General features: G+C 43.0%; 1 protein-coding gene across 4 annotated transcripts in view; it reads right to left on the reverse strand.

Annotated features, from left to right (window-relative positions):
* Nucleotides 1-16,522, reverse strand: part of RUNX2 (RUNX family transcription factor 2) — a 351,373-nt gene that overhangs the window by 178,974 nt on the left and 155,877 nt on the right. The window lies entirely within an intron of this gene.

Here is a 16,522-nt window from a genome sequence, read left to right on the forward strand (position 1 = left end):
TGTTTGCTCATTTCAAGAAGGAGGGAACATCCCAGAAAGTTGAGTCTATGCATGGAACACATACTGGGCCGCACTTGGGGCAGAGACAGAGACAAACACATTTGTCAAAGGGACATTTCCGTGATGACCATAAGTGACTTTTCCTTTTTTATGTTACAACTGTACCTTATGGTGACTCCCTTCTGAAAAATGAAAACTCAAACTGAGAACCCCTTTAAGAGGGAAACAAAAACAGGCAGGGAAACTCAAATTCTCTAGAGGAATGTGGCCATTTTGTGATATGTCAAAGCCTGAAAGCGTATAATAAACTATGTTTAATCAGAGAGAATGGTTTTTTATTTTAAATCGAGTACTGTGGTTCTGTAAGAGAAATTGAAAAATAGCCTTTGGGTTACCATGGGAATGTGAGAATCCATTATTTTGAAAAAACAACAACAAAAAAAACTTTGCTTTGCCTCTATTCTAGTTTATTCCAGTATAAAATCCAAGGGAATTCTAGATATTAAAGAACTATGCAAACTGAAATACAACCAAGATACTAAGACTTTTAAAAAATCATCCAATCATTTTTAGCAAAGAGTATAGTATTGCCTTGGTGCAGGTATTAACAGGAAAACATCTGAATCTTGATGCAGTATTAGTTTAGTATAAATCTGTAGAGTGGGACTGTGGTGAACAAGTACCATTATGTCTACTGGCTAAACAGAAATACATTTCATATTCTGCACCAGCGAAGCCCTAGTATGTTGCCCCAACAGTTTAGTAAAATGTTAAGTAACTGAAGCTAATTCAAAGAAGAGCCATTTAAGATGATGACTAGAATAAGAATTTGCAGGAAAAAATTAAGGGCATTAGGAGTACTATCCATAATAGAATAAACCTTGAAGGAGCCATTGAGAATGGGAAGGTCGATTCTACAAGTAGCAAGAACACCTTCTCACCCACTTAGTACAGGACAAGAGAGATATATCGGGACAGGGTTAAGCCCAGCATTAGAATTTCCCAACTATAAGCTGTCCTCCTAAGACAAATTCCTTATTTTATTTGCCCCCAAATGTATTTTGCTGTCTCCTTTTTCATTGCCTACCCAGCCCAAAGAAAACAGACAGGAAGCCAAGGCCTGGTAATAGGGGTGTAGCTGCCTCCACAGCCAAACATGTTCCAACTAAGGCCCATTAACTGAAATGCACCCACCACCCTACGTCCTGCCAGTGTTAAGTCTGGGGCGGGCTACAACTGAGGGGCCGAGACTGGGAGAAAAATGATGAGGACAAACTAGGAAAGCTCATTGTTTACTGATGGCTGTTTTCCCCACCATTTATGACATTTTATCCAGATTACAAATAGATAGTAGAAATCTAAAGGACCTTCGTGTGTGTCAGTCGCTCAGTCATGTCCGAGTCTTTGTGACCCCATGGACGGTAGCCTGCCAGAAATCCTCTGTCCATGGGATTTCCCAGGCAAGAATACTGGAGTGGGTTGCCATTTCCTTCTCCAGGGAATCTTCCCAGTCCAGAGATCGACCCTGGGTCTCCTGCATTGCAGGTGGATTCTTTACCGTGTGAGCCAAAGGACCTTCAAAGACTTATCCAAAACAGCTCCCAGGCCCCAGAAGGAAAAGTGGTCACAGATGAAGTGACCGAGGCCTACAGAGAGAAAACAACTAGCCCATGGGTCTCAGCTACTGACCACCTGCTCCTGGATCAGGATGCAGTTCAGGTCCTAGCAGACCAAGTTTTCTATACATTGCGTGGCACCATCCATGTTGGATCCCAGCATCTCCCTTCCTCTCTCAGCTGCTACAAAGGACTGAAAAAAATTCAGATTGCCAGAATAAAGGACCTGAGGACTAAGCCCTGCAAGGCGTCAGGCTGGTTTTCAAGACAAGCAGAAGCACGGATTCATTTACAAAGTTAATAGCTCACCCATTACCCTAAACAAACTTCCATCAGTACACTTTGCTGTGTCTTACAAGGTTCACGATTCGAGAATTACATAGTACTCATCACACTTAGATCCATGGATTCTGTTGTTCATACACATACCCAAAAAAAACTATTGGTGTGGTGTCGATACAGCTGTAAACATTAACAAGAAAGGTTATGGAATTGTCTCTGGAAGTTATTTTTTTAATAGGCCATATTTTGGGAATAGCAGATTCCCTGAGGGTTGAAGGGAGGGCTCCATGATCTCACATGGTTCCTCTATATAGTGGGGCTTTATAGGGGCCACAGTCACAAGAAAAGTTAATGAGCTCTGCCTCTGCTTTCTACAGACCTTTCATTAGGTTTTCATGGAGACCATATGTGGGGGCTTTCCCAGTGGCTCAGATGGTAAAGAACCTGCCTGCCAATGCAGGAAAGGCCAAAGACAAGGGATCAATCCCTGGGTCAGGAAGATCCCCTGGAGAAGGAAATGGCAACTTGCTCCAGTGTTCTTGCCTGGAGAATTCCATGGACAGAGGAGTCTGGAGGGTTACAGTCCACAGGGTTGCAAAGAGTCAGACACGAATGAGCATGCATGCCACGCATGGAGACCGTATAAGACGTGAACTCAGTACACAGGTGTGTGAGGACACATTTATTTCCTCTGGCGCTTCAGGGCAGTGATAGGGGGTCGTAAGCAAGAATCAAGGACTTTGAGGAGCACAAGCGTGTGTGAGAAATTTAAGAGCAGGTGCAATCTGAAAAGCCTCAATGACCTTTTGGAAATGATCCTCAAAGATGAGCGACCAAGTATCTGCAGACACCCTGTAGTAATTTGGGGAACGTCTATCTGTAGTTGCATCTGTACAGAAAACCCTGCATTTTTCCTTCTAGAATGTCTGCCCCCTCACAGCCACCACCACGACCACAACAGAATCCCTGCAGGAGAATGAAGAGCAGAAGCCAAATGGTGCTTCATCTTTCAACCATGACAAGTACTTGTTACCACTAAACCACATCAGGGTGACATTTGAATGCCAGGCTGAAAGAAGAGGTACTTAAATCCTCAGCACCCAAGACATCCCTTCAGAAATCGAGGACTCGGAGGAAAAAGGGTACACTGACTTAAATCAAGGACAGATACTCTGCCATGGTACTGAGAAAACCAAATGTCATCTGAAGGGCCAAAGGAAGGCTTCCCTGGTGGTCCAGTGGTTAAGACTCTGCACTTAACACTGCAGCGGGTATGAGCTGGATTCCTGGTTGGAGAACAAAGATCCCACATGCCACATGGTATGGCCAAAATTTAATAAAAATTATTTTTAAAAAGATAAAGGACCAAAGAGTGGATCTTCCAAGCAGGAGGAAGCTATGAAGAATGGATAACTGCTGTCTTGTATCTGTGGCTATTGCTGCTGGTGGTGGCTCAGTGGTAAAGAATCCACCTGCAACATAGGAGACTTGGATCTGATCCCTGGGTCAGGAAGATCCACTTGAGAAGGAAATGGCAACCCAGTCCAGTATTCTTGCCTGGAAAATTCAATGGACAGGGGAGCCTGGCAGGCTATAGTCCATGGGGTCACAAAGAGTCACATACAACTGAGAGACTGAACAGCAATAGCAGCAACAGGAAGCTTTGAAAAATATGGATGTCCATCACCTCAATTACATCCAGGGCTCTGGAAGAGGGGCCTGGGAAGTTATTCTTTAAAAGCTCATCACGTAGTCCATCGTGCAGCCAATGTAGAAAGCCACAGCCCAGGATGATCCCACAGACCCACGAGCTCAAGACCACCAACTCACTCCAATGCCTTCCCCCATTGCTGGGGTGAACTTGACCTCTATCCTAAGATGCAGGTTTGTGCATCCCTCTGTCTACTTGACTCTCCCCTGAAGCATTTCAAAGGTATATTAAATGCAGTGTATTTAAGACAACAATCTTGATTATTTTCTCCAAGAAATCCTGTTCCTCCCTAAGAGCCCCCATCTCAGTAAATGGCACCAGCCACTCCGTCCCTTAAGCCAAAAACCTTGACACCTTCCTTGACTTCCCCTTACCCCTCACTCCCCGCATTCAGTCCATCATCGAGTCACCATTCCCATCTTGAGAGTCTACCTTGAATCTATTCAGTTCTCTCATTTCCACCAGCACAGCCCTGGCTCAGGACCCCATCAGGTCTCTCTGGGCATCTGCCATTGTCTCCTTCCAGTGTCCCATCCCAGGACCTCTCCATTTTCTGCTTAAAGAAATCACGCATCTGAAATGCTCTCCCTTGATTCTCTACACAGCCCACTCTTTCTCATCTCTTAGACCTCAAGGTGAACACCACCTCCTATGAAGGCTGCCTGCCTCCCAGACCCAGGGTAGGCGCCCTCCTGCTAGAGGACGCCCTGCTCAATTCCCTTGCTGGCTGCCATCACAATCCGTAATCATCTCAAGCACTGATTCATCTCCAGACTGAGTCTCATGAAGACAAGTGCTCTGGCTTGTTTACAACTATATTCTCACAACCCAGTTTAATCCCTATCATATAGTAGGTGCTCAATAAATGTTTATCCAATGAACGAATGGTCTCCTTTTTTAGATAAATGTCTTGGATCTAAATGTCTTGGTTTAGAGAACTTTTTCTGTCTCAGGATATTATATTACAGCACTATCTTCCTCCCCCCAACCCTCAAAAAAATTTTCCTTTTTTATTTGGAAATCGCATGAATCCAACGGGCTAGGCTCCTTTTTTAGAGACCAGCCTTTATGGGTGCTTCCTAAGACATTTCCCTGAAGAACATTCATTTAAGTGAAAGCTTCCTTGCTTTCTGAAAACGTCCCATTTGCTCTTACTATAATTCTGTTTCTTTTTATTGGCACATAATTGCTTTACAATGTTGTGTTAGTTCCTGCCGTACAACGAAGTGAATCAGCTGTGTGTGTGTGTGTGTGTGTGTGTGTGCATCACCTCTCTCTTGGATCTCCATCCCATTCCCCACATCCCACCCCTCTAGGTCATCACAGAGCATCAAGGTGAGCTCTCTGCGCTATAGAGCAGCTTCCCAGTAGCTCTCTGTTTTACACATGGCAGTGTATATGCGTCAATACTACTCTCTCAGTTTGTCTCACCCTCCTCTCCCCCACCCCACTCCCCGTTACGCCCACTCGTCACTATAATTCTTACGCATTGCTGCAAGTCATTTAGAATCGCAGAGCTGAAAAGGACAAGAGAAATCATTTAGACTCAATTTTGGAGCAATGCACTTCTTTAATGGATGAGGACTGAGTCCCTGAGAGGGGAGATGACCTGCTCAAAATCGCATAGTTAGTGTCAGGATGAGAACTCAGGTCTTCAACTGCTGCAGCAGGGCTCTTTTCCCTCTCATGGCCAACCAGCTTATTTTAGATTAAAATGGCACATCATCATTGACTCAAGGGAAATCAAGGTCAAAAATTAATATCAAATGGGAAAAAAAGGAGTTTTCAGAACAAATTTCTTTCAAAAAGTTTAGTGTGTTTGGCTGAATGTGACTTTTGTTGCAACAAACACAGGAGCGCAAGAAGAAAGCGTGATGGAAAGGTCACAGCATTCACACATCTCTAGAGACGCATGAGGAACGTTAAGTCATCAACCAATAGTCTAAGGGCCCCATTCTTCCCCGCCTGCCTCTTTCAGTCCAAGGGCGCGGCTCACCCCCAGCGAAAGTTGGTAATGTTGCCATTAGAACTTCTGCTTTAAAAATCATGCATCTGAAACTGGCCCATGAAGACTCTGAAACTGTGGTATGTGAACTATGAAAACGAACGTGCCACTCTTATGTGACCCATTCTGCCCATTTTTATAAAAGTCGATTGAGCCCGATCAGAGCCTCACACTCTCTGCACTGTATCCACAGCGTGATGCGCTGCCTCGGCTACAGCACCCTTGTGAAGGATGCCCAAGCGTACTGACAAAAGAGTGCCCCTTTCACAAGGGGCATGCCATGTCACAGCCCATCCATCCTCACATGGCACTGCGGGGTTCATTTTGCTGGTCACTGGGCATGATGCCCGACAGCTCCTCTCTTTACAGAAGTATTTGAAATCGGTTTTAAGTACTCCTTGCTTGGGACTTCCCTGGTGGCCCAGTGGCTGAGACTCTGTGCTCCGAATTTAGGGGGCCCGGGTTCAATCCCTGGTCAGGGAACTAGATCCCACATGCCGCAACTGAGAAACCAGCATGCTGCAATGAAAATGGAAATTACATGTGCCACAGCTAAGATCTGGCACAGCCAAATAAATTATTTTTCCAAATAAAAGCACTCACTTCTTTTATTAGTTATCTATCTACTTGCATCCTGGGTATCAGGAAGACACAATTTATAAATAAATGTTAACAGGCAGATCTGCACTAAAGCATCAATCAGGAACCAGTGCACATCCTTATTCAGGTCAGTTAGTCCAGCCAGTGTGTCCTGATCGTCTACCATGCAAGTCTCACTGGGCATAGTAAGAGGAGGGGGGAGTAAACGTCCTTGCCCTCAAGCAGTGCGTTGTCTAGTAGGGAAGAAAGTGGATCAATAACGTATAACTGCAAAGGACTGTGAGGCAATCACTGAAACACTACAGTTTAGGGATCTATTGAAGAATTATAAGTATGGACCATTTCAAAATATTAAGGAAGAGGTGCTTTTGGTAATTAAGTAAGAATATGCCCTTGCCTTTTAGAACAAATAATTATAGGTTAAATGTCCTGATGTTTGGTGTTTCCTGTAAAATATTTCAGTAAAATAACAAATGAAGCAAACATGGCAAAATGCTATTCATTATAAAACAAGGTGATGGGTATCTGGGGTTTTATGAAATATAATTTCTTTTAATTTTTCATGATGCTGCTGCTAAGTCACTTCAGTCGTGTCCAACTCTGTGCGACCCCATAGACGGCAGCCCACCAGGCTCCGCCATCCCTGGGATTCTCCAGGCAAGAACACTGGAGTGGGTTGCCATTTCCTTCTCCAATGCATGAAAGTGAAAAGTGAAAAGTGAAAGTGAAGTCACTCAGTCGTGTCCGACCCTCAGCGATCCCATGGACTGCAGCCTACCAGGCTCCTTCATCCATGGGGTTTTCCAGGCAAGAGTACTGGAGTGGGTTGCCATTTCCTTCTCCAATGCATGAAAGTGAAAAGTGAAAAGTGAAAGTGAAGTCACTCAGTCGTGTCCGACCCTCAGCGATCCCATGGACTGCAGCCTACCAGGCTCCTTCATCCATGGGGTTTTCCAGGCAAGAGTACTGGAGTGGGGTGCCATTGCCTTCTCTGATAAAAAATAACAAAATGCCACTGCAAGAGCAGTGAAGCAACTGGTGTTAACTAAAAGGAAAGGGGAAACCCTCACCAATGAGCTCATTATGTCCTCAAAGGTGGAGAAGGATTTCGATAAGCAGAGAAAGGAGAAAAGCTAGCTGGAGGACAAATGATAAAAACTGTCTGAACAGTTATTATATATTATATATTACATATAATAAACATAATATATATATTATATATAATACATATAATATGTATAAAAACTGACCCTGATAATAACTGTCCTGTGATCAAGATGATGCTGAACATATATGTGATATTAACCTAAATAGAGGCAAACCACCTTCAAATCACTTGACATCTCTCGTTTCACAGCTATACATCCTTTTCAATGATGCAATATATATTTATATATGTTAATCTCTCCTTGTAAACAGATTATTCTACCCCTTGACCAATAAAGTGACACTTTAGAATCTGTGAGCCTCCCCGGCCATGCATTAGGCTTCCCTGGAGGAGAGCGGGGTCTGGGGAGATGTGAGCTAATTTCGCTGCCAACAGATAAGTGACTGAATGAGATCTGGTCCAATATCCCAGGGCTCAAGCCACAGGATAGAACCATCTAAGAATGCTGAGACAATGACTTAGAGAGTAAAAAGGAAGATGGGAGAGGACTTGCAGAGGGGAGAGAATTACCATTTTTCAGAGTTAATAGGTTATATGCAATAGGGATGCTATTCCACAGCAGTTCTGAGGAAGGGGGACAAAAATGATGCCTTCAATCCTAATCTCTCTACCCTGAAAGTGATACATGATGGAGTGTTTGCAGAGAGGAGTTAGGGGACAAGTTGACTAAATTTACTAATTTTTTTTAACTTTTAATTTTTTATGCTGTACTGAGGCCAATTAACAATGCTGTGATAGTTTCAGGTGGACAGCAAAGCGACTCAGTCATACATATACATGTATCCATTCTCTCCCAAAGTCCCCTCCCATCCAGGCTGCCATATATCACTGAGCAGAGCTCCAGGTGCTATACAGCAGGTCCTTGTTGGTTATCCATTTTAAATATAGCAGTGTGTATATGACCATCCCAAACTCCTTAACAATCTCCCTTCCACAACCATAAGTTCCTTCTCTGAATCTGTGAGTCTCTTTCTGTTTTTTATGTTCATTTGTATCATTTCTTTTTAGATTCCACATATAAGGAATGTCATATGGTATTTCTCCTTCTGTGTCTGACTAACTTCACTCAGTATGATAATCTCTAGGTCCGTCCATGTTGCTGCAAATCAAGTGAACTAATTCTAAAGTCACAATTCAATTCCAAATGAAATGGAATTTTACCTCAAAGGATAAGCCTTACTCTATCTGAGAGAGTTTGGTTTAGTTGCTTTTCCACAAAAGCACCGTAACAGAGACGATGAGACAGATTCCAGTCAGTTCTTAGGGAAGCCATGCCAAGTTTGGGTCCAAACACTTTCCTGAGGCTCTAGATTAAAAACCTTGAAGTTCTGCATTCCTACATACATGTGAAAATGAAAATACTATTGAGAAAAGTGAAACTCTTCTCTGTTTACATTCAGATGACTGCATTTCACTGGTGGTTTGTGAAAGTCTAAGAATTGAAGACCTGTAGCCTTGTCACGCTTGTAATGTTTAGACAAGCTCTTCGCCTCTCCCTTACACACCTCCCCACCCCTGCCCACGCCACTGCAAACAGTCCCAACCAACTTCTCCTCAAATTTCCCTGTTTCCATTAATATCACCATTTCCCAGTCTCCCAGGTTCAAAATCCAGCTGAGGTCTTTCCCAACTCTCTTTCCTTGACCCCAGCATCCATCCAGTCAAGCCCATGCCTATAGTATCTGCAGCTCAAGTCCATCTACAGGGATGTGCCCCTGGGTTTCGTTTCTGCTAGGACCATGCCTAACCTCTCACTTGTGGCTAAGACACCAAGGCAGCAGGCTGGCATATTTGAAACAGCAAGGACTGGTTGTTGCCATTCCCTTCTCCAGGGGATCTTCTCAACCTAGGGGTCGAACCTGGATCTCCTGCATTGGCAGGAGGATTCTTTACCATCTGAGCCACCAGGGAAGACCCTGTATGACCACAGAAAGGGTTTAATGGAACTCTCTGAGCCAACTAAAAATGAAGAGATAGTTTTCATAATTCCTAAAGTCCTTTTAGTGCTTGAATCCTAACAGTGACATTACTTACCTGCTCCAACCCTTTCCACCATCTTAAAGTGTCTACTGAATTAAGCTGAGCCCCTAAGCCTAGCAAACAAGGACCTGGCCTGGAGAAGATGGTCTCTAGGTACCTTATCAAGCTCTCTTCCAATGGCTCCAACTGTACTGCTCCCAACCTAAGCTCTGTTCACACTGGAGTCCTCACAGTTCTTCAAAGAGTCCCCGTGCCTTTGCCCAAGCTTCCTCCTCCACTTAGAATTGGCTCTCCTCAGCATCTACGATGGCCAAATCCCTTCCCAGCCTCAACCTGGTCATCATGCTGTTCCGGTCTTTTCTGTCTCGAGGGCTTTGGTGAGTCTTCTGGTTTCTATCACGGCAAACTGAAATCAGCTACAACTGCTTTTTGTCCACTGCATGTGGTTATGCTTAAGTGTCGTAGGCATTCAGTAAGCATTAACTCCCTGGTGCCTCAGACGGTAAAGAATCTGCCTGCAGTGCAGGAGACCCAGGTTCGATCTCTGGGTTGGGAAGATCCCCTGGAGAAGGAAATGGCAACCCACTCTGGTATTTCTGCCTGGAGCATTCCATAGACAGAGGAGTCTGGTAGGCTACAGTCCATGGGGTTGCAAAAGAGTCAGACACAACTGAGCGACTAACACTTTCACTCTTCCATGAATTTATCTAAAATTTAAAACCCTCATATCTTAGGCTCTCCTGGACTTGACTATGAACCTGAAGATGAGTATCATGGCTTACATCTAGCACTCTAGCACAGAACTAGGTACAGAGAAGACACACAACAGATACTTGTTGAATTAATTCACAAATGGGAACACTGATGTATTTAGAATTCTCTCTCCTTTTGTTCAGTAAAAGTCAGAGAGGAGAGGGGAAAAAAAGGCTGGTTATTGGGAAACATTTCCCACAGTTAAATTGATGAGTCTCTAATCTTTGCTGGGAAAGGCTGCTGAGTCATCTTTTTTCCTAAGACTATGCTGTCTGGTTCAGGTCAAAAACTATTTTGGGACTAGAATAATGAAACAGACTAAGAAACTGTTTGTGTTTAAGGCCTGGAGCTCCTCTGAGCCGCTGGAAATGAGCAACTATGCCATGCGATGTGTGCATGGGGCCCCAGAGTGCACACAGGATGGCCCGTGAGACAAGACAGCCCTGGACTACTGTTAGTGTTTGGCTGCAGACAGAGGACCACAGATCATAAACAAATCCCCTTCCAGGAGATTCTTCTCTGATGGCATTTCAAAAATGAACTAACAGAGCTTCCCTCTGAGGGCCCTTCTTAATCTATAAACCAATTTCTAAAGGAAAAAAAAAATCATAACCACCACCACATATCTTCAAGGGCCCACTTTCAAGCCCTTGAACATAGTCAGGCATGTAGAATTCAGAGTTCATCAGGAAAGAAGAGAAGAAGAACAATTTCACCCAAGAGAGGTCTGAAGCCTTCCAAGTCTCTTGGGTAAAAACATAATTATGGGAAGAAAAACATAATCTACTCAAGAGACATAATTACATAGTTAAGCCATAGACTACATAGAAATATTCTAGGAACTCCAGTTCATAGAAAAAAATGTTAAAAGCTGAATTTGCTTTATTTTAATAATAAGAGGCGCCAGTTTAGATCAGTGAGTAAAAAGTTCACTCTCCCAAACTCGTATTGAGTCATTTTTTTTAAATATAATTAGATGCATGAGAGAGATCATTGAAGGACAGCCTCTTTCAAAATTGAAGGCTTCTAAAGGTTAAAGAATTCAAGATCTTTCGATAAACACACAAATGAAAGAACTGTGAGATATTAATTTGCGTGGATATAAATGCAAGTTCCTCTATAACTGTAGATTTGAGGCAAATTCCCATGATCAAAGAATAAAGTATCTGGAAGAAAGGACAGTCACCCACCAGGGAACAGCCTCTAAACAACATATGCTTGGCGTGCAACCCTTTTTCTTGAAATAAAGGAGTCAAATAAGTTGAAATACCTAAAGAAAGAGAAATTTGTGGGAGGGAAGGAGAAAAAAGAACTTTAAAAATGTAAAGAAAGACCAGATGAAAACAAAATGGAAATATATAAGAGGGGATGTAATATTTTTGAGGGCGGGGGAGACAGAACTCTACAGGGAGCCTGGCTGACTTCAGCACAGCCCCTCTGCTCTGTCCCAAGAGTCTCCAGTCTACTCCGCCTCTTCACCTCTCAGTTCTCTGGCACTTTCCTTCCACTTCCACCCCTACTCTCCTTGACTTTGTCTGCCTGTTGCTTCCAAGGAATGATCTCCACTTGTATTCCCATTCAAAGTCAGATGATATGAATTTGAATTTTTCAGAGCTGGAAGAGAATGTGGGTTTCACCAGATCACATTTTTATTTTAGAAAAGGAATTGAGGGACTTTCCTAGTGGTCCAGGGGTGAGGACTTCAGGCTTCTACCACAGGGGACACCAGTTCAATCCCTGGTCAGGGAACTAAGATCCCACAAGTCGAAAGGTGCAGCCAGAAGGAAAAAAAAAAAAAAAAAAGAGTGAGAGAGAAGAGAAAAGAGAAGGAATTGATGCCCAGAAAACCCCGGTGACTTGTCTGAAGTCATGGAAGCAGGTAGTGACCCGGACCTGCCTTGGTCCTCTTTTTGATACACCAGGCTGCCACACAAGGAAAGAAGAAGGAAAAAAAGCTAAGGAAAAGACACCTAGAAAGAACCAAAGAAGAAAAAGCAGTGAGACCCATAATTCAGATATTTTATTACATTATACCCTGTCTTACTGACTCAGTGTTATCGCAACATATCTTGTTCTACTAATTACAACCCAACGTCCACAACTGTCCTTGGCCCATCAGAATCTGCAACTTTCCCTTCAGTTTCTGGGAAATGAACAAAAGATCTCTTTCTCTATGCCTACACATTACTCCCCAAACTTGGTAAAACTTGAGTGTGTTAGTTCTGAAAACATTTCTTTTGCCTTCTCTGACTATAATCTATTCTCACACACCACAGTTCTGTGTTACTGGCCTTTATAGAGACCCCCACGGAGAGATGTAAAGATTTTTTTTTTTACAGTAACGTTGCAGGCAATGGAAATGGTAGTTTCCATAGTTGAACAAAAAGCATCACTGTTTATTTGCCAATAATCCAGCTAAACATGGATGGCATTATTCTTCAAAGGGTCTAGTGACAACTAGCCTACGGACTGTCACGCAATTCCTGGATCCTGGCTGAGTTTCCTTTGCATGCGATCTTCTCTGTTTCTCTTTCATTATTATAGTTTTGGGGCATGTGCTGTGTGACTGTGTGTGTGTTTCAAGCAAAGAAAAAAAAAAAAGGCACTACATAGAAGCAATTAAAAAGTGCAAAGGGCTCCTCTCTTGACATTTGCTGCTACAGCCAAGGAACATCATTTTCAATTTTCCCATTTCTGTAACAGGAAGAAAATGTTAAAAAGTAATAACCCAAGGAAAAAGTCAGCCAGCTCCTGCAGCCTGGTCTTGCTGTGCTGAATGGCAGTGAAGATCATAGAAGAAGAAAGAAGAAAAAAGAAAAAGACAAAGCAGAAAAAAAAAAAAAAAAGAGGGGAGGGGGGCAGAACTTCTTGCTTAAACTGGACCGAGTCCAGCTGGCAAGAAGAGGTGGTTTTCTTAACGCTTGCGAAACCTGATTAGTTTTTTAAAGGAATGAAGAAGAAGGAGATGTAAACACAGCCATTAAGACAGATTTAAGGTACTTAGTTTTAATCTGGTCTAAGGCTTCTCCAATTGTCTGCCGCTCTGCAATTCTCTGCTCCCTAGACATGAATACAGGGTATGTCAGTGTTCGGAGCGGCCAATGCTGTCAGCTGAGCTCTGTGGTTACCCTCTCAGGTCAGGCGTGGAAGGAACAGCGGCTTAAGCAATAATGGATGGATGCCTGTTACGTGCTGTGTCTGTCAGAAGTCTGTTTTACTACATTAAAGGACTATTGTGTTTATATCTACACAACAGGTCTTAAACAGATTGTTTAAACATGATTAAACAGGAGATGTCTTTGAAACAACCCCCCTAATAAAAGTCAGATGGGTAAGGAACTAAAAAATGCCATCAACAACATTAAAAAATAACAACCTCATTTCTCTCTAAACTGCAAGGGTAACATGATATAAACTCCAAAATAAAACCGTTTACAAGTTAAACTCAGAAAAATTCCCTCGTGGATCAGCAGCCTTTTCCAATGGAATCGTGTTGATCCACCCATCCATCCACCCTTCCTAAATGCTGTTGCACAATGTAGTACAGTCTTGATAGACAGATAATTGCTTTGTTCAGTCGTGTGTAATGAAGGGAGTCTATTGTGTTAATCTCAGGATTCTTATTTTCTGCAAACTTGGAATAAAGAGCTGAAAACTCTACCTCTTCATTCCAAAACAACCAGCGTTTACTTGCTTTCAGATCTGCTAAAGTGTTCTTACATTCCACTCTGTCACAAAAGGTGCCAAGTATTTTGAGTAGGATCAAGTTATTGTTATACAAAAAGGAATCTAAAGTAGTGTTCAATGGAGTTAGGAGATAGCAAGTTTTACCTTTTTTTTCAAGGCACAGCAGACTACAAAAGTGCAGGCTTTTCAAATCCAAGGAAGTGGGTTGGTTTCCATTTTTCAGAATTCATCATCAGTACCTTCTCAATGAAAGACTATGATAGAGGCACCAGTTCCATACATTTTTAAAAATATTTTTTAAAATGCCTTCAGGTGATTAAAATCAAACATTTTTTCTTCCCCCAAAGCAGATGTAAAGTTTTAAGGATTTTGGTTTGCTGGCTTCATGCTGAATTATCTAGTCAGTAAGGCCATATAAAGATTTTTCTTTGGTCTGCATAAAATGTATAAAGTATCAGCATTTCCATACATGCATGTGTGTGGTTTTAAACTGATATTCTGTCTATTATATGCATACATATATGTGTACAGAGAGGGAGAGCCAGTGAAGGGACAGAGTCACTACCAATGTCAGTTCCATGTCCCTTTCCAGAGAAGTAGGATGCTGTCCTCTTGAGGCTCAACCTGCTATATACTCTGCTTATACCAGGACACCATGGCTCTTCTGATTACTGAACACATCATCGGCCTAAGTAGATGCCTTGGTTTTATTTCAGTATGGCACATACTCAAGAATTCCAGGCACTGGAAAAGGAGGAATACTGTCTAGAAAGTAGAGTAAAAGCAACGAAAGAACATCATCATTTGATTCTTCCTCTTCTGGGTGCTACTGCTTTCAGGGCCCTTAATGGTCACAGAAATGATATCCTTTCTGTGCCAAGGGAAGGCTCTTCCTAAGAGCCCACTGGCCTAGTGGCTGAACAAGTCCAAGAGATTCAGTAAAGCTCTGTCCAGTGTTACTGAGGATTGCCCAATGCATATTAAGAAAGATAACCCGTGACTATTCGTCAGGAGATTTGGATTCTACGCTAAGAGTAACTTGTGAACTTCTCGGGTACAGAATTTTCTCATCTGTCAGATAACAGACAACCTAACTTCTAATTCTGAGAATCAGTGATGCCACGGATGCCTTACCTGTCACCATGGGTTACATACACACACAATCAGTGAATGTAATATAATGGAATGGTGAAAAGATCAAGCTGCTGTCTGACTAAAAAGCAGAATCCCGTATCTAAATCTGGGCCAGACTTGACAAGGACCAGAACATGGGGAGTGTGTTCCTGGCTTTGCCACGAACTCGACTGCAGAGCTATAGGCAAATAATTTATCATTTCTATGACTCAATTTCCTCCTATGACTCAACTTCCTCATCTATCAAATGAGGATCAAAGTATCTGCATCATAGGGATGTCATCAGGACGAAATGTAATAAAGGTGAAAATGTCCTACACAGGGAAACGTGCACTCGGGGAGGTGTCAGATCAACAAATAACGACAACAATGTGACAAATGGCACAACTGAGGTCTCAGTAAGCAAGGGGGAGTCGAAAAGTAAATGCTTAACTTCCTTGCTGTACAGCCTGGTGCTTTCTGACAACCTAGAGGGGTGGGATAGGGTTGGGGAGAGGAAGGGATATAGGTATCCTTTCAAGAGGAAAGGGATATAGATATACTTATAGCTGATGCATGAGTCTTCCCTGGTGGCTCAGACGGTAAAGCGTCTGCCTGCAATATGGGAGACCGGGGTTCGATTCCTGGGTCAGGAAGATCCCTTGGAGAAGGAAATGGCAATCCACTCCAGCATTCTTGCCTGGAAAATCCCATGGACGGAGGAGCCCGATAGGCTACAGTCCATGGGGTCGCGAAGAGTCGGACACGACTGAGCAACTTCACTTATAACTGATGCATGTTGCTGCAGAGCAGAAACTAAGACAACATTGTAAAGTAATTATACCCTAATTTTTAAGAAAGACAAAAAATAAAAATAAACAAATGCTTAACTTTCAAGAGCAGACAGGAAGGGCTTGCAGAGGAGACAGCACTTGAGTATAAACTTAAAAGGATGAGTAGAATTCAGTCAAGCAAATGAAGATGAAAAAGACATTCCAAACAGAAGGAACAGCAGGTGCAAATACACAGGGGTTAAAAAGTACAGAGTGAAGCAACTTGGCGGAGCTGGGGTTCAACCACAAGGGTATGGGAGGGAGGCGGTGGGGGCAGGTCAGATGCTGAATAGCCTTGTCCACAATGTCACAACATCAGAACTTCATCTTGTAAATAACAGGGGACCACTGAGATATTTTAGGCAAGGGAGTTCCATGGGCTGATTTATAGTTTCCGAGGACCACTTTACTTACAGGAGAAAACAGAGCTAAGAAACAGTACAGTTTGAGGCATGAAACCAGTTAGGGAATTCTTTTTATATTCTAGACCAGAAAATAAACACGGATGAGTGTCAATTATAGCAGGAAAGCATTTCAGACACAGAACAGAGAAACAGACAACACAGCAGAACAAGAAGGTGTAAGAGGTAAGGCGGAGAGGCTCAGCCTCTGGTTTCTGGTTTGGTCAAACAGGTGAACTGTGGAGAACCTGAAACTGGAAAAACAGAGGGGATTCCTATTCGGGTGGAGGAGTCTGCTTAAAGTGGAGGTGGGGGAATCCCAAATATTTGGGGAGACATCCCCTGAAGCACCCAGGGGACATACTCAGGTGGA

Source organism: Bubalus bubalis, chromosome 2 (assembly GCF_019923935.1).
Source record: "Bubalus bubalis isolate 160015118507 breed Murrah chromosome 2, NDDB_SH_1, whole genome shotgun sequence".
NCBI lineage: Eukaryota > Metazoa > Chordata > Mammalia > Artiodactyla > Bovidae > Bubalus > Bubalus bubalis.